This window comes from Plectropomus leopardus, chromosome 1 (genome assembly GCF_008729295.1).
Source record: "Plectropomus leopardus isolate mb chromosome 1, YSFRI_Pleo_2.0, whole genome shotgun sequence".
Taxonomy (NCBI): Eukaryota; Metazoa; Chordata; class Actinopteri; order Perciformes; family Serranidae; genus Plectropomus; species Plectropomus leopardus.
Window position 1 is genome coordinate 9,255,671 of NC_056463.1, and position 23,656 is coordinate 9,279,326.

Genomic DNA, 23,656 nt, shown 5'->3' on the forward strand with positions numbered 1-23,656 from the left:
GCTGTGTTCATTCACTCTCACTTTTTACTATGCAGTGTGTATTGAATGGTGCACTTTATAGGGAATAACAAATGAGTTTTGGACACTACGTTGGAATTGCATTGTGGTGTACGGGAGTTACATGCAGGGTACCTCGTATGTAGCATGGATGTATTATAAGGAAGTCTGGATACAGCCATGGGGGTGGGGCCTCCTTATATCCTATGAGAGCTGCTCATTGGCGCATGAGGCAGAAAAAGCTCTTTTTCCAGGTTTAGAAATGTGTAAAATACCCGGATCTACAGGCCCATAGAGCATGCAGAGTAGAGATTAACGTCAGCTGAACATGACCGAGTGCAGCCTAGCGGGTAACTTCCACCGGTGGAGTGACCGACTTCGGGATTAGCGCCCTAGCTAGCTTGAGTAACAGTCTAAAAAACTTAAACTTGGGGCGCTTTAAGACTTTCCAGATAATATCGAACCAGATGGTTTACATCTAGATAGGAACAGAGGACGTTTTGTGGGGGTTTTGACGCTCACAAAAAATTATTTACTGATTTACAGACATCTCTTTCCCAATGTTAGTCAATGGGGAAAAGTCTCTCTGGGCCAGTGTGCATCACGTGACTGACTCAAACAGTGTAATTCCACTTTTGGCCACTATGTGAATTTTGCATCAACGCATGGCACACTTCCTGGGGGCTTGGTATGTACACTCAAATTTTCTGTGCATTGTGGGTATTTATGGTGCACTATATAGTGGATGAAATTAACTCCTGAGAATTCGCTACAAAATGGCGAACACACTATATATTACACTATATACGTGATAGGGCACAGTTTCAGACACAGCTACAGATATCTTTTCACTACCGATATATTCTGCCATTTTTAAAATGTCATCACCTGCTGCTGTTTCTTGCTTGAACTACACTGTACTTCCCCCACAGTCTCCAGCGGTACTGTTCCACTTCTGCTATAGACAGAAGTCTCCATCTGCGTCCTGTGATCTATCATGGTGACCTATCTAAGGTTGAACATAAATGAGCCCTAACACTAGCTGCACACTGCACACACACTTTGGTAACAGTAACTTGTGTGTGTGCAAAAATGTCTCCATGTTTATTCCTGTATGTGTCACACAACTCCACCCTAAACAGACAAATGAGAACCTCATGTGTCACATACACACTCAGACCTACACTCTCCGCATCTAAACACACATGACGGGTTACTTACACACTGTTTTTAAGACCTCTCTAAAAACTCTAAGTTTGAACAAGCGACTTCCTCAATATTAGAAACACACGCTTGATAGAGTGAAAAGAAGAAGTCGAAACAGGCCGCAGATGTATTTGGTTCCAGAGTGGTTAATAAAAGCTCTGGTATAACGGTTTGAGGCAGCATCTAATTCAGTCCACATTCAGTTAGAGGGAAGCCACAATGCTTGTGGGTGGTCCGGGGCCTGTCTGCACTGCCGTTTTGTCTTCTGATGTCACATGTTTAGATTTGAAGCTCAATTTGCTCTCCTTTCTCCATGCTGCAGCGACTAAATGTGTTTAGAAGAGAAAGAAAAGTGAAAGAATCAGAGGGAAAGTCCAAATTCTTTTTTTTTTTTTTTCAGGAATTTAAATCAGATGAGCAGACTGGCTTTTTGGGATGTTGTTTTGGTGCTTCAGGCCCCTGTAGAGATATAAATGTTTTTCTTGTGAGAATGCTTTTCTGTTTTTACAAGACACACAACACAAACAAAGAAATGACGAGGGCCTACAGCTTTTTCAGTGCATTGACAAAAAAAAAAAGTAATTTGATCCAACCCTAAGAAATTCAATAAGGCACAGAGATCTCAATCTAAAATCTCTCAGCCTCACTATTCCATCAAATGCATCAATGTGATTTCATATCTCCAATCCTGAACCTCTGCAAGCTCCTGATGATGAGTAATCCATCTTGATCAGGAAACAATATGATGAACAATCCCTCTAATGCATTGATGTTGACAACTTGGCCATGAGATTGTCATTGCGGGTTTGTGGGCGAGCAGCACAGCAAAAACAATGTGCTATCGATGCACTCTATGAAGCGCCGTTTGCAAAAGGACGGAAACCAATACATCTAAATCTTGCAGGTGTGTACTTTAGGTGTTGCACACATTCTCACACACCTCCACTGCTCTATTTTACACATTTGAAAATACAGTGTGTCATATCTTGCACATCAATGCACATTTACACACCCACAGACGTGTGTGTGTGCACACAGTCACACACACTCAACACATGCACAAGTTTCCATCCCACTTTTGTTCTTCGTCTTGGTTGTGGTGTATTATAGGTCACAGTTATGCAATTGTGTAGGGGTAGCCTATTTTCTCTAGACCTCTCTCACTTTTTTTCTCACTGTCTCTTTTACTTCTCTTTTTGTGTTGGAAGGTTTTAGTTTTTGCAAAAATAAAAAGCCCAAAACTAACTCTAGAGCAACAACAACTTTTGTTTTTGATTAATAAATTAAAAGAAAATTTCTTGGCAAGTATTTGGTAGTTTACATATTTTTTCAAGTAAAAATGTTTCCAGGTTCTCAACTGTGAATATTTGCTTGTTTTCTGAGTCTCCTGAAAAGTAAACAACGGTTGGTCTAACGGTTAAACACAGTTACCACTTTAAATATGTTTGATCTTGGCCTTTTGAAAATTGTGATTTCTCAACTATTTTCTGACTATTTTTGTATTTAATGATTTATTTGCCATAGAAGACATTTTAACATATCATGGTAGGAAAAGTGCATATGTTACTAAAAAACACTAAAGCTGTTCACAGTGCGAACAGAGCAAGAGGCTACAATTGATTTTCAATGAAAGTCGCTGACAAAGTCATAAACTGACGCCTGGCACTGGTGCTGCAGACCAGTGTGACGTGCTACAAACAAAAGTTGAGCTGGTCTAATTTTTTTTTAGAGCTCCAAGGATGCAAGTAAGCGTCAACTAAGCACATGTTTTTGTTTCCAGCTGTCATATTTAGCATAGTTAGCTGATACTGTGCTAGCTTTATGTGTATTGCAGTGCACCCGAGGAAAAAATTGGGTCGCAAAATGTCATGTTAAGCACAGATATTGGTAAAACCCAAACTCCACTGTCAGTACTTCATACCCAAGCAAATGAAAGGAAAGCGATCACATTACAAATGATCCCACTCGCCCTCTGCATAAGTCTTTCCAGCTACTATCATCACGTCACCACTATGAAGTCCCCTTTGCCAAGAAAAATACTAAGAAAAACTACTTAATTCCAACTGCCATAAACATCTTGACACTGTGCTACACTGCATACATAATGGTATATTTTAGTTTTTACTCTGTCTAATTATTATTTATTCTGTTTTTTTAGGAGCACATGCTGAATGTTTATCGCCCGAGTTTGTTTTGCACTGTATGTTGAGCCATGTCTCAGACAATTTTCTGTCATGAGAGACAATAAAGTTTTCTGAATCTGAATCTAAGATAACGTGAATTTTAGATGACATTCAGTCGAGGTGTTCTGTGGCAAGTAGAAGAAACACACAAGCCCGTGATCTCGTAACTATGTTCAAGAGCCCTTGAGCAACACTTCAACTGTGACTTGTTGATAATATAGCTGGCCACACTGTTGCTTTGCAGCTCATTGTGTGAAACATCATAAGGTTGGCTCTGTACTATTCAAGTGTTCCAGTGAGAGTGACAGTGAGCCAGCCATACTGTATATAAAGATGGATGACACGCCCCCACTTACCCCGCTATGCTGAAGTGAGGATTAAAATATCCGTCTTGCGAGGGTGATGTCATTGAGAGCCCTGCATCTGTGCAGTAGTGATATCTGCAATGGGGGAACTCCTGCGAAAAACACCTGTCCAACCACTCGTGAGCAGCTCCATTGAATGTGAGCGCACGGATTGCCTGTCATGGCTGTCAATAACATCTTTTTTTTTTGTATAATCAATAACTCATTAACACCGGACTCATCATAAAAACAAAAACTTAAACAAACATGAGAACTACCTTCAGTGACAGAAACCGTTTTTGGTAAAAATGTATTTGGCGTTTACTTTGAATTTTTAGTTCAGCCTATGTCCCATTCACTAACATGGAGGGGCGGGTCTTAGGACCTGTACTGCAGTCACATACCAGGGGTCGTCCATCTTTATATACAGTCTATGAAGCCAGCATGCACAATACCAGAAACCTGAAATGTGAGCAGCTAAATGTAACTCAGCCATCACTTATTTCTTTTTTTTTCAGCTGGGCTTTTTCTACTCTGACATGTCAAATTGTCTTCCATTAAGAAAGTCTTTGGAGAAATCAACAGATGATAAAAAGAGACATCAGTTGCAGCCCTAACTGAACCTGATGTATTTTATAATTTATTGCAAAGATATTCATTTAACTTAACCCATGAGATTATTTACATTGTTTTGGTGGATCTCTTGCTTTCACTTGCAGTTCTGCCTTGCGGTAGACAGAGGTTTCCAACCACGTCAAAAAGAGCACGTCTGCTGTCTGCACACATCAGTGACCACATGCACACACGCCTGGACAAACACACAGATATGTAAGATGTAAGTAGTGTGTGAACCAATTTGTATGTTTCACTAAGCATGTGTGTGAAAGCGCTCTGACACTTTGAACTGAGACTTAACTGCAGCACTAAGCAGAGGGAAGATAAGACGAAAACTCATCTGCTTCCATTCTGACTTATCGGTGAGATTACCTTAACTACTCTGACAGCGTTGCACATGCACAGATCAAAGATAACAGATCTGTTCGGTTTAGGTCAAAGGAGGGCAAACATGCAGATGGCACATGTTTGAGGAACATGTGTTCATACAGAAAAGACAAATCATGATGAGGAGAGAACAAGAGAGAAGATCTCTTGCAATCTAAATAAAGAAAGTTTGTTTTGGAAGATAAAATATGCATAAGATATATCCAGATATAAATGGAACTGTATCGGCTTGCTGTGAAGTAATTTGTGGTTGTTCAGAGTGTTTTTGTGCCTGGTTGTCAAGACATCCCAACATAATAACAGTACACAAATTAACTGAAAAATAGTGCAATGCTTCTGTGCAGGTTTTGCTCATTATGTTTGTTTGGAAGGACAAACAAGACTCTACTTTTTCTTCCTATTTGCAACTAGTTCCAGTTTCGTTCATCTGATTTAGTTTGGCTGGTAGGGGGGGAGTCAATTTGCATCCTGCTTCTTTCTTTCTTTATCGAGAAGAAAGAGAAAAAAAAAACATAGTGAACAACGTCTCACCAGTTGCCATGACAACCAACCATACCCAATAACCCGTGAAAAAAAAAAAATGTGTGTAGTCGTCACACACACAGGAGCACTCTGTTGGCCATGGTTTAAGGGCAGAAGCAAATCTTGTTTACAGCGCAGAGACTTGCTCACACACACACACACACACACACACACACACACACACACACACACACACACACAAACAAACAAACTACACGGAAACAATCTATCCACTTCACTACGAAAAAAACCTTCAAGCTGCTCTGTCGGCACATCCTGTGTAGATGTGAGCCACCAGAGAATACAGTAACCCACAACTGCATGTGGTGATACAATCTCCACGTCAGATATCCGGCTTGAAACAAGCTCTCTAACACAATGAGAAACTAAAGCAAAAAGATAAAAATGCTTTATTCAACATTTGTTTAAAAGCTGTTAGAAGTTGTTGAGAAGACGGTGCAAAGTTCTGATTTCTTCATAAAACTACTCCTGTAGGTCTGCGTTTGAAGCGATATGGTTTGGGTGCAGCAGGAAGGAGAGAGCTCCGGGTTTAGAGAGGCTGCTACTTGTGGCTTTTGGGTTTGCGGGCGTTTGTATAAGGTATAACGGTTCAGTTTCCCTGTCAGCATATTTAGGCATGTAAGTCACGACTGGGGTTGCGAGAGAAAAGTCGTGTTGACATGCAAACAACAAAAAAAAAAACCCTTAAAAATAGTCATAATGGTGTTCAGCTTCGTTTAATTGCATTTGCATGAATAAGATATACTGTGTAGAACAACATTATGCAGAAAGTTTTACTATGTTATTGAGGATATTCAGCATATTTATAAAAAGGGAAAAAGGAGAGAGACAGAGGTGCAAAGGTCCAATCAGTAAAAAGCCAGAAGTGTTGAGATGTTTTTTTGTTTGTTTTAAAGTCACAAATGCATCCAATTAAAGCTACAATATAACAATGCAAAACCTTGACTTTTGTATAAACACACAGCTCTAAGCCATTGGTTTTAAAACACTCAACAACACTCAATTCTAAACTTTATTGGGGGCCAGAGGGAAGATAAGTTTAAAGTTTAGCCTTTTTCAATAATCTCTCTGCAGAGTTCTTCTGTAGACTTATTCAAGTATGCCTGGGGAACTAATTCAGATAAAATGTAATTGATATATGCAGAAACAAAGTCCAATCTGATGCTTATATTTATCTAAATGCTGTATGCTGCATTGCTAAACACGCTGAAGCATATTTTCACAAGCTTCTAGATCTGAACACCATAAAACCAAATCTGCAATGTTGTTTCTACAGTAGCCCAGAATAAACAAATCAAACATTGGCTCTACATAGGGCCATTCCCGTTTTTGTGTCGACCATCATAGTTCTCTTACACGCTTGGCACACGCTACAGTTTCGCTTTGTTAAAATCAACTTCTCTGCTAGATGCAACTAAATCCTAGACACTGGACCTTTAAATTACTGATATGAATACGTTTAATGATAAGTTTATCGGGGAGAATGTGGACCCTGTAGTTGATAAGAGGATTCAGCTACAGATGGGACTCATTCTGTTGGGACGATAAAAACACTTGTTGCACTAGGGCTGGGCGTTAAGACGATAATGATTATCTCAGTAATTATCTGGGAAAATAACTGGCTGAGGTCAAGCAACAGTTTCTGCTGTCACCCACCTTCTCTTCACTATGCACTATGCATGCATACTTGTACACATAAATGCAGAGGAATCAATTAATTATGTGGATAGAAGTAAACTTCAATGCAGCTCCAGCTCCTACAATAATTTTTCAAAATAGCTGTCCAGGAAGTGTCGCTGGTCTGCGTCTACTGTCTACCATCTGCTGGATTCCATGTGAACGCAGCATAACCAGTTATTTCATATAAATTAGCTATCCATTCCAGCCACCAGTATCATCATTGGCTTTAAAACTCATAGCTATAAAACTTGAATAATGAAAATGAACGCGTTAATTACGGACCTTAATCGCATCGCAATTGATGCGACCTGAATAGTTGAATATTCAGGTCTAGCCCAAGTAGATTTATCGATAATATAGACCAGAGTGTAGTTGTACTATTTACAAGATGTGGTTTGAACATACTTAAAAGTACTTGTAAACAGAAGCCATCAGTTGTTTGTTCCGCTCAGATCAGCTCAGTTCAGCTCAGCTCTTGTGACTGGCGTACCACACATCTTTAACAATGCCGTGCTTTCACACCCAGCCCACTCCAAATTGGCCAACTCAGAAAAATTCCACCGCAGAAAACAGCACCAGACAGACACAAACCACTGTAAGTCACTTTTGACAACTCACTCTGAAGATGAAAACAGCTCTTTACAGTCGTCAGTGGTTGACGGAAAACATCCTCCCCAACAGGCGGACATTAAAAGATCTGATTCACATCAGGGCTTCATGCTTTAGATGAAGGTTTTCTATAAATACTTCACATCTTTGAGCTGAGACAATATTACATCTGATAAGAAATCAGGATCTAATGAATGTGGACAGAAAATGTTCGTCTTGTGATCGTTTCGGTTCATGCTATTCTTGTTCTGAATATACACAACATGCAAGTCACGGGAAATAAAACTTCTCTGCACATGAATGTCGCCTAACAATTTCTGTTTACAAAACAGCACACAATGAGCTGACAGTAGTACAAAGTGAAGGGATGACCAGATTGGATCTGAACGGTCAATATGTATATATCTATATTTAATTGATCAGGATTGGTTATTTTGCTGCAGATATTGAGGTTTTATTGTAATGCTGCTACTCCAATAAGTAGAAACAGAATTTTCATGTTGAACTAAAGCTGCTACACCTGCAAGTGGAATTTTTATTGTTCATTTTTAGTGAACTAGTTTTACTATAATGCTGTAATAATAAGAGTTGTGACTGTTTTTTTATTTGTTGTGACTGGAAATGTTAAAGTTCAGCTATAACACTACTTTGAAGTGGAATTTTAATTATATTACTCGTTTATAGAGTCTTGCTCTTTTATTACACTGCTGTTTAAGACACATTTTAGTTTGTTGACTTTGTTTGGGTTTTTTTTTTAAACAAATCCCACACAAAGTGGAATTGTGATAAAAGCCAATAAAGTATTTCTTGTTTGTTTACTTTATTTCCTTTTTTTAAAAAAAAAAAAAAAAAAAAGCTGCATTGTGAATTTGAGAGCTATTTCTAAAGACATATTTTACTTTGTAATTTTGTTGAAAACAAATGCTGCACTAAGTAGAATTGTAGTAAGAGCCATTTAAAATATTCTTAATTTGTTTACTTTGTTATTTTGTAAAAATAAAATAAAAAACCCTTAAGGAACTGTTTGGATGCAGAATTTCTTCCTTGTATTGCTTTGCAGAGCTATTAGACTGTCAATCATAAATACACTGGATTAATTTTGATATTCTTTTAAAATTATTTTTCATTGGTTTTTTAAAGTTTAATGAACAACAACAAAAAGAGAAAACAACAAAAATATATACACATACAACTATTTTTATAAAATCCCAAATCAACAAGACATTGAAATATAGAAAAATTAAATTAAAAGAAAGAAAGAAGACAGATTTGAAGTGTGCATTGTGCAGCTGTATTATCAAGGTAAACACAAGTATCAGATCGGGACTCTGTATCAAATGACTTGGATCAGGACTGGGGGCATCGGGACATCCCTAGTACAAAGTGCGGCCCAGACTGACATTCCTGCTGATTAGAAAGGCACAAACAGTAGATGTCATACTGTATACAGCCCCCGGTATGGACTAAAACTGCCAGTGAAATCCGCAAATTAAAATGTAAAGCTGGTCTAAGCACCACCTTGATGAAATCCCATATTAAGCCGAGCAGGGAGTCAATGTGCACTGGAGGGAATGAGAGTGAAGCCGAGCCAACAGGGAGTTCTGCCTCCTATCTTCCTTCCCTCTCTTCCTCCACTATCATTACCTTGTCTGTCACTCCCCACGCAATTTCCTCCCATTTCTCTCCCCGATCTTCTTTTTTCTCCCCCTTTTAACCGGCATCTTTGAAACCTTTCCCTTCTCACTGTCTCTTTGCCCTCACTCTACCTCTCATTCTCCCCCGTTTCCCCCTCATGTCTCTTCTCCTCCTTCCTCCTCCCCTCAGGTTGTTTCCTCCTCTCTCTATCTGTAGGTGCCACATCTGGCAGCTTTCAGCTCCAGACTCGGCCTGACTGGCTAGGAGAGAGAGAGTGAGATAATCGGGCTAATCCCTCCGCCATCCCAGAGGCTATCACGCTACTCTATAACCCCCTAATCCCTCTAATTCCCTCACACTCTGCAGTCATCCTCGCTGTCAGACACATTGGGATCCTTATCGCCAGGCAAGAGCTGCAGGCACTGTGTGTGTGTCTGTGTGTGTGTGTGTGTGTGTGTGTGTGTGTGTGTGTGTTCGTGTGAGTGTGAGTGTGTGTGTGTGTGTGTGTCTCAGTTGCTTCCTTTTAATCAGTGAGGGATGTCTGTGGCCTTGCAGCCAGACTGACCTGACCCGGGCTTTGAGGAACTTTGGCAAATGCATAAACAAACCGTCTCCATGCAAAATGAGGAATACATCCAGGAGATAAACACTCTCCCTCCCTCTTTGTGCTTTTGATGCTTCCAATTAAAGTGCTGTATGACAATGTTACCCTCCTCCTCCTCCTCCTCCTTCTCCACCTCTCTTTCTCTCTGTCTTTTCTTTCTAAGTACAGTAACAAAGAGCCGAATATCTGAAAGCACACCATGATCAATACACATTTTACACACAGATCTGCTGGAGATGGAAGGAGGGATTTGGAAAGCAATAACAGCTCCAAAACTGCACCTCATAATGCCAACAGTTGATCACATCATCACAGATATATTGATCGCTGTATCAAAGGAAGCGGGGCAGCAGGGGAGGCAGCACTCCATCGAAGTGGCACCGGGATAATTCAGATCTTGTTATCTGATGTGAGAGAGAAGCTGAACGCGCAGGATGACCACCGAAGCTCCAGTTGTGTTTATCAGCCGCATCACTGGCTGCGCCCTTTGAACTCAGGGAAAAGTAGTCCCACAAGGAAGGGCTGCAGGGGCGAGGGGGTTAGCAGGTTATTTTCTCCTGGATGATCTAACCAGGGGACTGTGAGTGTGTTATTGATTGGTTCTCCTCTTTAACAGCATGTTGTTTATCATGCTTGCTGCTCTGTGGGCGCCAGCAGATTGCATTATTGGAATTTGGCCATGTGCCTATGAATATCTGTCTGTGTGTCTGTCTATCAATCCATAAGGGCTGGAGCCATATGGCCATATTATAAGACAAAGAAACAAAGCAAAGACTCAGTTTAGAGGCTGGAAAAATGGTTGGCAGTATTTTTTTTCCCCTTTTTGCACGGGACTAGTATTACCTGAGGGCCTCATGTGAATTCGAAATTATCCCCCCACCACATCTGTGTTTCATACAGTGCACTCACACATAATAAGTAAAGTCTATATTTTACTAAAATTTACTGACATTATCCCCCGGAGATGATGCACACAGTCATTTGTAACTCCTCTCTAGGGTTGCAGCTGTATAGCCATTTCAGCGTGTACTATGGCCTGAAAATTTTAAATTAGTAAACTGTTATACTGTTTACATTTGCTTATCACAATATTGGGAATAAATGCAACTGAACAGAGAATCTTACCTTCATATAAAAGGGAGACTTTTTGCACACATGTGTAAAACTGCATACCTTGATATCGTTGTATTTTACAGTAATTGTACCATAACAATGTCACACCATAGCAACCCTATACAACACAGAAAAAATCCACACGGTGCTACTTGCTGTGATGTAGTGTGTTAACCCTACCTTTCCCTTTATTAAATAGGTGAAACGAGCAGAACCGAACACAGCTGCACACACTGCTGTTCATTCACAGGTAAATTACAACTCAAAACTTATGTGCTAACAACAGCAGCTCCAGTGTGAGCATTTGGCTAGCAGGAAAAACATCCTAGCACCAACTAGTAACTTGCGTTTACCAACATGTTGGCACATTGAGTTCATACAGCAAATACTGTATAAAAAAATATTGTGAGCATGGCTGTACTTAGCCTCCTTGTTTAGAAAAAAATTCCAGTACATTTCTGAAAATAACTTAATCTGTTCTCCTCGACCTTATTCAAGCACTTTTTTCAAATTTATGATTATCAAAGGCATTCCAGTGTTATTTTAATTCAATTATTTTAGTCTGTCCTTTAATCTATCTTTTAATGTCCTCTTTTATTCTGTCGTGTTTAATTCTATTATTAGTACTATTATTTCTGTTTACTGTTAACATTCTCTGAATTGTATTTACTCTTATTACTATGGGTTGTTATTGTTATTTTTGTTTTGTGATTGTTTCTCTCTTGTTTAAATCTATTTTAAATTTGTCTGGCCTTAGTTCGGCATCATTGTTTGGCTCCTATAGTTATGTTAACTGCAAGAAACTCTTCTCGCCTCTGCATTGCCTTGTTGATCAAAGCAGGTTGTAAACTCTGTTTTCAAATGTGCTATATAAATAAAGTTATTATGATCATTATTATTATTACATTTCTTAGTGACAAATTACATTAAAGCACCTCAAAGAGCTTGCAGGAACCCTGTAATACATGCAGTATTGTTTTCAACTAACCCTGTGCCCATTTTGGGATTTCCGCTCCTACAACATACTGTAATTACCTAGAAACGGCTTTGCTTTGATGTCGTCTGTTACGTGATTGGTTGTCAAGCAAAAAATTGACAGTATATGAGAGGAAATCTTTCTATTCTATAGTCATATCACTCAGCCCTTCTGTCTATCAATCTAAATATCAATCTATGTACCAATCTGTCATTCTATCTCTGCACCCATCTATCTATCCTCTAGTCACAGAAAAGATGAGAAGAGCTCACAAGTTGTATCCCTTGCTTCTTACATCCTCCTTTTTATTCAGTGTCACCAGTGAAATGTGGCATCTGATGACACTTCCACCCACACTCTGACGACTCTGTGGGGCTGTGGCAGTGATGTGAGCGCTGGCATTGTGGGGAATGCTAGAGATTGAGCAGGGCTCCTGCAAGAGAGACAGCTCATCAAGCTGGGGAGCCAGCCAAGTGGAGTGTGACAAATCTCCATTTACCATCGGCGCACGGGGGCAAGGGTAAAATTAGAAACTCTGCCGCTTCTAACTCCCCGCTGCTAATTCCATTTCGTGCAAATTAATAAGTGTTTTTGTCCTCCTCCCCTCGCTCCACCCCCGCCCCTCGTTCTCTAGCACTCTCGCTCCCTCCCTCATCTGTTCTCCTTGACGAATTGCATTATCTCAAGGAAAAAAAAAGAAGCTCATACACTAGTAATGAGACATTGTTAGGCAAATCCCAAGTCAGTTCCAGCATTGTTTATGGAATAAATGCCTGATTATCAGCTTGAGAAGTGTGTCTGTGTGTATGAGAGAGGGGGGAAAAACACTGCACTGCTGCTGGCTGCAGGGCAAGATACAACTTGTTTTATGCTGTTGTTGTTCTTTTGTCATCATCATTACCGTTTCCTATTTGACAAGAAAACACTCCTGATAATTTGGCAATTCATTATAAGAAATGACCCACTGTGAACTGAAGCAAGGCGTGGAATGCAGCAGTATGTTAATGGTCCTCTGGTGAAGTGTTCTCTTGTAAATTGAACAGATTTTCCTGTGAAATTTATGCTAATTTACATGTTTTGTTCACATTTTTTTTGTTGGTGATATCTTCTCAAATGTGGCAATCTGATGAAAAGCATTAATAGTAAAAATAATGCAATTTAGTTACGAGAGGGTGTCAGACCTCAGTCTTTTATGTGTATTGTCAAAGTATTCTACTTTGTGGTCGGCATTAATCCCTTATAAAGCGACGTAGATTTGTGTAAATGTATGAAATTGTGTTACCCAAAACAATGAATATTATGATGCAGCATACATTGTTATAAATGCATCAGTATGTACCTCACTTTACTTAGCACATACAATGATAACTTAACGATACTTCATGGACTGTTAGCATACTATGAGTCCTAACTACAGTTGATTGTTGATGTTTGTATAGGTGAATATACATATTTATAATGCTTTATAAGATCCATCGACTTCTAGTTTGTAACTAGTCAAGAGTATCCAGAAGACATGGATGCTCATAATTCATTATAAGTCACATCTATAATGTTTATGACTGTTGATATAGTGTATCAGTAAGTATTATGTATGTTTGAGTGTTGTCATAAATCATTCTGAATGCATTTTTTCACTATGAATGCCCTCATAATACACTATAGATGTGGTCTTAGTAGAAAGTGTTACCAAAATGTTATATATTGTATTGAGTTACAGAAGATAGTACCATTAGATTTTGTAACACAATGCAATTACTAGTACTTCACCTCTAAAAGTAACATTACAATGGTGCCCTAGAAGTATACACTACAACAGCTTTTGTGACTGATTTTCCACCTCAGTTCAGTGTTCTGCAGCCTTACATACTAGCTTTCTCATGTTAAATGCACAGCACAGAGGAGAGTTATGGGTAACCCATAAAATCCTCAGTAATAGGTAATGATCAATCATCACGGCCTAAGCACCTACTCATATCCAGGGAGGGCCCAGAGATTTAAAGTAGTGCTTGAACCCATCTCCATAATAAGCCAGCGATTAGCAGTTTGCAGTGAAAAGAAAACATGGGAGATCGATAAAGCACCAGAGGGAATCAATGGGTTGCTCCGTAGTGGGTCTCAATGGCTGCTGCCTCTGGCTCTTTTATAGCTTTGTTAGTCTACCATTAACTATCATCATAAAACATGCATTTCTGAGCCGTCACAGAAAATGATGTGTTAATGTTAGGTTGCTAATGAATTTATATGCGCCCGCCATGAATGTGGTTCTATCTCATTACACTTTTTTAAACGTCAAGTGAAGAAAAGGTTATTCCTGATGAAACGTAAATCGGCAGGCAGGAAGACTCCAGTTTAGCGCTGCTGCTAAACTGGAAGTCACTGCTGCTACCGGATAAGATGGGAATGGAGTTCCAAATGGAAATAATATGCCATTTGATTTAATGTTTTTCCGCTAGCCTGCCACTGGTCTGTATAATAGGATAATGTCATGGTTTGTGGCTCTCAAAATGTTTAAACAAATACACCATTTGTATTTGAGGGTTTGCATTTTGAGTTTGTCAAACTATGAAATATAAGTTCAGCTTTTGCTATCAACTTAGTGATTTGCTTATCAAGGTCGGGGGAAGACTTTAAATCAGTGATACTCAACTAAAGGTCTGCGGCAAAATCTGGCCCGATAGGTAGAAACAATCCTAAAATCCTACAAAAATTCAGAAATCCCAGAAACCCAAAATCCTAGAGAAATCCTAAAATCCAAGAAATGTCCAAAAATCGAAGAAACATCCTAAAGTCTTAAAAATGTACTAAAATCCTAAAAAACATCATGCAATTCTGAAAACATCCTAAAATCCAAGAAATATCCTAAAATCCTAGAGATGTCAGAAAATCCTAGAAACATCCTAAAATTCTATCGGGTGCCAGCAACTGACCCCTGGCCTACTGTCATTTTGCAACAGTGGCCCCCAAGCAAAGCAACTTGGGTATCCCTCCAACTTCCTGCAATAGCAGGAAAAGACAAGGCAAGCATGACAGGTCACTGCACTATTGCACAAGACGAGCAGCCAGCGATGATTTCAACTGATAATGCAGCACAGCGGCGTTTCCTGTAAAAGATGAGCATGCGCTCAAGCACCTCCCTGAGAACAATCACCTGCATATTTCATGCAGAGAGAGGACTTTACATCTTTTCATTCAGCTCATAGATTTTTTTTCTGAAGTTGCTCAGAGAGGTGTGACAAATCAGAATAACATAAGACGCTGGTTATTCTGAGTTGATCACTGAGAAGATGTTAGTTTGACATTGCTATCCGCAAACTGCTGAAATTCTTCACACAGAATTTTTAATAACAAAGACGACTCACAGAGAGCCACAACAGACGCACACGCTACGTCAGTCTTTTCCTGTGGGAAGCACAGGAAGCACCACAGGAAAAAGACTGATTTCTTTATTTCAAGTTCCTCTGTCAAAAACAAAATGTGTCCTGGTAGGAATTTACATATGCACCTACATTTCTGGGTAATGATCACCTCTGATGATGAATATGCTAAATATGCAACGTTGCATGAAACCTAACATAATTTTAATTAGATTTTGCACATCTGTTCTTGGTTGACAAGTTAAATCAAAGGTAATTTTTAAAGCACTGAACAATTTCTGGCCTGTAACTGGCAGAAGAACTCAAAAACAAGCACAAAGCCCTTACACATAATCACTTTATGAGTTAAACATGTTTAATTAGTGAGCAAACAACTGCTGGATCCAGCAGCAACCAACTCTGGAGAAAAGGTGCTTTTAACACTTTTTAACAGCTAGTCATTAACTTTATCAGCTTTTCATGTGTCCAACATGTTTGAACTATACAGACATTTAGTAGTCCTACTCACTGTCTCAAATGTTGCTCACAATGGCATCATGTTCTCAAAATTTTGGAATTTCTAATTATATTTAAGATATGTAATATCTTGAAAAACAATGATATTTGGTTTTCAATACAACAGGAAAAAATTGACACTGACAGCATACAATTAAAATTTTCTTTTGTGAAAAGATAAATATAAAAATGTTTAAACATGACACAGACAACTTTTGTTCTCTTGGTCCACAGCAGGAAACCAGCAGAATAACTGCAATAAACATTAACAATAAGAGAGCCATTAAGTGCAGCCAGTACCGGTGTATCGATACTGTGGAAAATGAGTATTGAAACTGTTTAAATAATAAGAATCGATATCTATTGATATATCATTATTTTTGACTACACTACAATGGCATAACATGACCAAAATCTCTATTATTTTTGTATAAAAGCCTAAACATCACTTCATCTTGTGTTTAAAAGGGTTCCCACAAGTTTTTATGGACAAAATTTTGAAACTGCTCCATGACCTTTCAAGCACCAATAATATTGTTTTTTTCTTGCCAAAGTTGCCTGGTGTCTTTCTTTCTTAAACATCAAATCAATCAAAATATATTCAAACCTTTTTTCAGATAGCTGGAATACAAAGAGGGAGAGAAGGAATGCTGGGAGATAATGAAGAAACATATGTTTTGATAAACAAAACGTCACACGTTGACGTATAGAGCTATGATACGTCAATATTGTCTTGGGGGCTTTAATGCCTCCGCCAGTAAGACACAGACTTGCGCATTTGTGGTTTGTGGTTGGCACATTAACCCCTCGGCCTCCAGGGCACTCAAACAGTAATTCCATTTAGCTAGGGCTGCAACTTATGACTATTTCCATATACAATTAAATTGTTTAGTATTCCCAAATTAGTTTTTTCCGCAATAAATGCCAAAAAAAAGCAAAAAAAAAAAAAACATAACTTAATCTGCGCCATCAACAGTCCAAACAAGTATAGCTTAAATGAGAAAAATTTCACATTTAGGAAGCTGGAACTAGACAAATGTTATTTGCTCGAATAACAGAAAACCTAAACCCAGTTTCCACTATTCAAAATTAACTTGCAAGTCAGTGTCATTTTTTGTTTGTAAATAAATGTGCTGTGGTTGAACTGTGTTGCTCTTTATTTCCCTGGGAGTGAAAAAAGACATTATGGGATTTAAATTTAACCCAAGGCTCCAGAACAGGTGTCAGCGGACAGCAGAGCTGATCAGCTGACGAGAGAGATACCAGTCTGCAGGTGCCTTAATAATTCAATGGGAGTTCTATTTGCAATCACAATATCAGTGCTCGCTGAGCCGTTTGTAGACTATCCCTCAGGCCTCAATAGTTATTAAAGACAGAAATTATATATTCATAACACAGGATATTGCTGCTTGTTTATTTATAGCTCGCTTCCATTTTTCATTGGTATTTTGTCAGTCGACTTCCAAGCTATCTACCTTGCTTTGCCTCGGGCCATATATACCTCTCCCTCCTCAACCCCCCCAAAAGGGGAAAAAAACCTCTGGAATGGCTAAATTGAAAGTGCGCTTTTTCCATTATTTTCAGGTTCGACCACAGCCAAGCTATTTCCTTGTTTGCTTGTGCCCAGACTTTGCAATGAGGATGTCTCTTTCTTTCACTGCCTTACCGACGGCTTGTTTGGTTCAGCTGCTGTCAAGGGACTGCAGAGGATGCTACAGAGAGCACAAGTCTAACACTGTTCGCTGTAGTCAGGGGCTCCCAAGGACAAGATGATGTTATCACACTCGGACAGATGTGTGTGTGTGTGTGTGTGTGTGTGTGTGAGAGTGTGTGTGTGTGTGTGCATGTGTGTGTAACAGGGTTGTCACAATGCTAGAATTCCTAATTCGATATTGATACCCAGAAAAATACCCGATACCATTTTTGATACCACAGGGGTGGAAAAAAAGACAAAAAATTGAGATAAAAATATTGTAAATGGACATAAGAACAATACAAACGATGATATCATCAACAACAATATTTTTAAGTTGCCTCAGGTAGTGCCAAAATCCCAAGCAAGCTTACTGTAAGATATCAATGACAACAATATTTTGAGGTACTGAAAAAAAAGAGAGAAAACAAAAACAATTTCTGTGCTTCTGGTGACTTGGCACCGTATTTTCATTGCAGGTCAACTTTTCTCAGCTTTAATCAGGGAATTTAAAAGAAATTACACTTTTCTGACACAATTAATTGTATTAACTTGTAAAACTAATAATGCCGATTAATGTTACAGACGGGCAGGACTAATAATGTTGGTGCCGAACCCGCACATTAACGTTAGTCGTTTTATTATTAGCCGTCAGCCACTAGCTTAATGATAGCATGACAGGCAGCTAATGTGGCTTTCGGCTAATGGCTAATGATAAAACGGGTACTGTTTATTTTTATTTTTCAACTGATTTTATTGTTTTTTTATTATTGTTGAAAAGACAATATTGGTAGTAACCACATCAGAATTCCTGTATTCCTGAACATAAAATAATGGGAGACGATAAAGATTCACAAGACAAACAAACAAAACAAAACAAACAAACATAAAAAAACAGCTTATGTTAATGTGTGCTGTCCACCCGGTTCATGTTTATGGTAAATGTTTAATACTTTAATGATGTTAAAACGGGAGCTTCACTAACTTCTCAAAATTCCTCAAAAAAAAACAACAAACGATGTCAGTTTGCTACACAGCTGAGCTGAAGGTGTCGTGCACAAAAGCTAGCGTACTCAGCTGCTATTGGTGGAGGGGCTATGTGCCTCTCTTTCTGGAGCGCTGCTGTGAGTGTAGTTGTGCATCGATGAGGAGGCGAAGACGGCACTGTTGGTATCGATTCTGTTGCTAATGAGTATCGTATCCAATACTTAATTTTAGTATCAGTTAGTATCAGATTTTCTTGACAACCCTAGTGTGTAAGCACAAACGACTTCATGTTGTCCTATGTTTTCTAAATAAAAATGCAAAATGGCAAATATTTTCTTTCTGAAGCAGCAACGATTTGACGTATAATATATGAAAATAGAAACAAAGAAAAACATTCATGAGGTTTCCAAACACAAGTGCAATTTTTATTTCTCAGCATTTTGTCCTTTGCTGTTCCTTTGTTTACCCCGCTGCAACACAGGCGTCCTGCTGGACACGCAGTCAGTCTATCATCCCAAAATGTCGGCGCAAATGAGCTGTGGCAATAAGCTTTGTGCAAGCCAACAACCAGAATCCCCAACGAGCCAAAAAGCGAGTTTAACACATTTAACAGAACCCCCCACATCAGAGATATTCTATCCTCTTTCCCTTTCCAAAAAGCTGTTGTCACAGCACATTTGCTCCCACTTAGCACTCAACATTCACAGAGACAGTGAAATCCTTGTTGTTCGGAGTGATTAACGGGGGGGGAAGGGAAAAAAAAAACATTTCCTAAAAAATGGCTGCCTTCCAAAAGACATTTGTCTTCATTTGTCAAAGGTGAGCCACTCTGTTCTGCTGCGCAGGGTAGTTTGACTCTGAAAGCAGCAAGTTGGCTCAGTATTGACGAGTCAATCAGCAAAGGTCAGCAGGTTTAGGGGAAGTGGGACACCTGAGCGGGACTTAATCTCCTTCGTCCTTTAAGTGAAGGATTTTGGATGAATAAGCAGGTGCTAGAAAGCTATTACCTACCCACCTCCCTGGTTTGTCATCAGCCAAGGGCAGAGGGGCCTGGAGAGGAGCCAACTGCATCTAAGAACACACTCGCTCACATTTGCAGGAGAGCCAGAAGTTGGCACCTGCCGTTTTGACTCTCTGATAGGCATCTAATGTAACCTCCCACTGCTCCTTTACCTCCCCTCTCTTATTCACTCCTTCTCCCCAGAGACACGAACAAATCAAAGTAATGGGTGTACAGCTGCAGCCTGTGTCCTCTGCTGGATAGCTGACATAATTGTCCCCCCCTCGGCTGCTTAATGGAGACAGTGTGCACATCTGACATCTGGGTAAGTGCACCAATTCCCTAAGTGACATGACAGTGTTTACGGCTCCACAGGCCTCAAGAGTGTTGGAAGTTCCCAAATTTGTAGTCAATTGAACAGTAGTTTACAGATGATTGCACCGTGTCCAGTAACATCTATGAGATGTCTGAATTTATGAGGCAAGAAAGGGCTTGGATGTCTGACGGAGGGTTACGAGTTAGGCGGAGTCCACATTGTAGAAAGTTGTGGATTTTATAAATTGGTATAATCAATTACAGAGAAGTTGAACATGACTGGCCAAGATTTAACAACACTGAAAATGGGAAACATGAAGGAACAGAAAAGGATGACGTGTGTTTGTTTAAACCCAAATGTTCCAAGTGAAATGTGGCAGCGGGAGGGATCTCATCGAGTGTCTCCATAATGGCTGCCAGTGGCATAAAGTTAATAAAAACACGGGTTCAACTCTGTACGACTGACGCTTCTCACTTGAACAGCTAGACAAATAGGTTCCACACACGCACACACACAAACACACGCAGTTTCTTGGCTGTCACAGATGTGGAGGTCAGTGGAGTCGGGGTCACGACGAGTCTGCAGAGAGGGTTTGTTTTCCACTTGTCAGTCTAACCTCAGTGATGTCAGTTCATCCCCAGTGGATGCTTAACTATCAAAATTCCCAAGAATAACAGAAACAGATCGCACCATGGAAGACCAAACATCAGGACAATGAAGTATTTCATAATCCTGGCAATCAACCTACAAAAATCTAGTTTTTCTGATTTTGTAATAGTGTCCAATAAAATCCCAAATTTCCTTTTTTATGACAGTTTTGCACTTCAGCACAAGAGGTCAACAGATTATCGGCCTGGCTAATTATTGGTGCCAATATTTGGCATTTTGCCGATTATCTATATCTGCATTTTATTTTAATGATCTCCAATAAAGTTAATTAATTAAAAAGCACAAAGAAAATGTTCACATGGAGGAACTTTTACTTTCTAAAACCTCAGGGAGCTATTTTTATTTACACGTTTTTTATTTAAATTTTCACTTCACTTTATAAAAAAGTTGCTAGAAACTTGCTGTATATAATGTTGAGCATTTCAGGTTTGATTTAACATTTGCTTAAGGCATTTAATAAAGTTTTGTGTTGGAGTTAAAGTATTGAAAGAATTTTTATTTTTATTGTAAATGCATATTGGTTCCAAATATTGGTTGTTGGTCTCATTAACTACTAATAATTGGTGTTGGTCCTGAAAAATCGTTATCAGTCGACCCCTTTTTAGCACAACAGAAAAACATCCACTTTCCAAAATTCACCTTAACTAAATGCACAGTGGTCCTTTGAGCAAACATGCTCACTATCAGGTATCGATACTTTAAAGGTATTGACTGAAATAACCAAATATTATCAAAACTTCTCCAGTCAAACAATAATTCACATTTGAACCTTTTTGCACCTAGATCTAGAAAAAAATTTCAATTCATATGGTTTTTGCTTGCAGCCTATTACAGCAAGTGTCTTCTATTTGATGCGACATGTGATTGGCCCACTACTGCGGCAGCCTAAACCAGTACAGTCTGTGGTGTGGTGAAATCGAGTTGGCCGGTCAGCCTGCCGACACGTCACCAAAACATTTGAAAGTATCACTATACTGCACGCCTGTGACGTCTGGTGCAAGGGGGTTGAAAAGAAAAGTCACTGCGTCATATTGCGTTATATCAGTGCCACACATATGCACTGAAATCTAGCCTGCAGTTACCCATAGGCTCAATAGCTGGGGCACTGTCACAAAACATAGGGATGATTGATTCGTTTCACTGAGGCGTCCGCAACTTGCCTCAGGTCGGAATAAATTCAGACACATTCAGACTTACAAGTTTTTGCAGAGATATTACTCTGTTCTAGTTTCTATTTTGTGTGTTCGAACACAGCAAGAGGCCTCCTGCCACTAAATAAGTGAAAGCACACACAACCCTCCAGTTAGCTTCCTATAGAACAAGAGCTCATCACATAAGAGAAAGAAAATGCTGAATGACTGAGCAATGTTGCCAAAGCAATATCTATAATAAGGATGAGGTGCCAATGGAGACTGAACCGTCAGCTTGGCTCCTTCTGGCGAGAAATTAAGATTGAGGCAGACAAATCACTGTGTCCCAGGTTTGACTGAAGACAGGGCCAAACACACAGCTGACAATGTTATGGCTTTCAAGCTGAGCGCGTTTTACTGTGCTGACAAAATAGTTTTGTCAGGCACTTTGTTTGTTTTATAGATTTAGCCGTTTAGTATCACTTAGCGTACTCCAACAGCAGCTGTTTGCGATTAGGAGGCAAATTTATGTGAAATGTTGTGTTACGCAAACATCAGTAGTCATGAGCCAGGAAATTAGGTGTAGAAAAGGGATGTTGGAAAGAGCTGTTCACTACAAATTGTAGTTTTTGTTTTGTAAGCTGCCCTTCTGGTCACTTCAACTGTCATTTATTTGCCTACAAAATACCATAACTTTCGAAGGGCTATTTATGATTGTTGCTTTTTCTCACAACTAAAGCTGTCTATGTTTTATGAGTTCTCTTAAAATACTATTGTTGCGGTTTTAAGTTACAGATCTGCATAACTTATTCATTATTTTTACATTAAGTGGATATAAAGCAATGTATGGACCTTAACTCCATAATGCCTGAAGATGGATGCTACTTTTGGATATTAAAAGTTCTGAACTGAACAGGCACAGCAAAATATAGAGAAGCTCAGAGAGCTATCGTAACTGACAGGCCAATTCGACTGTCCACTACAGCAGTTCATTAACCTTTAAGTAGTCGCTGAACTGCTGCAGCTTACATGCCTGCAGTGGTCACGCTGACAGCATTCTTGCTGCGACACTGCAGCAGGGCTGCCTGCTGCTATGAATACTGTATTTCCAAAATTATACACACATACTCCACTCATTTATGAAGTGTGCAAGCTCCTGCACTGTCAACAGCACTTTCCTGCAAATATTTCACAATAATAAGCATTGTGTCAACAACTGAAGGGGTTCTATCGACAGAAATGTTGTTCGAGGACTTTTATTTTGAAATTAAATACAAGAAAGGTTAAGTAAATAATACATTTATATTTCTTCAAGACTGCGACAGATAAAGACATTGAAACTAATAAAAAGTGGTATGATGTCATTATAATTATCAAAACACCATTTTCACTGTCTATTTCTGCTGACAACCACGTGTCACGCAGGGAAAAAATCGGCAAGCATCTGTTTCTCTAGATGTTCTGCAGCTGAGCAGCAACTGAGACATGCCTCAGCAGCGCTACTCATGCAGGCAGTGTGGCTGCTCTAACCTGTTAACATGTGCGCTGAAAAAAGAATAACAAGTTTCACAACGCTCACACGCTGCTTACGTGCGCAGTGTGCCTTGGGCGTAACGGCACTGACCAAACACTGTGAAGCCTCGCTCCGAGGCCAGCAACGGAGCTCAGCAGAACTGCCGGGTTCAACTTCAGGAAGCAGAAGCTGATCTTGGATCTCTGCGGCTGCGCAACCAGCCGCTCCATCAGCCGCTCCATCAGCCGCTCCATCAGCCTCTCCGTCAGCTTCCCAGCAAGCCACATTATCACTGCAGCAGCAATCTGCTGCAATAGTATGGGCTTCTTGTCTTTTTTCTCTTCTAAATATTTTTCGCTGCTGTCAGGTAGCTCGTATCTTTTGTTTTTTACAACAATAAACAGTGCTGGAGGTTTGTTTGGGATGTCTCTGGAAAAGGGATTTACCTTACTGTCTCTGGTGGTCTTCCCTTCTGCTGTTTGTTTACTTGACCTTGTCAAAGACGAAAGCAGAAAACCACAGGTGGTTCTCAGGTCTGGATACACATGAAAAAACGAAAGGACTAATAAATGCAGTAGCATCTG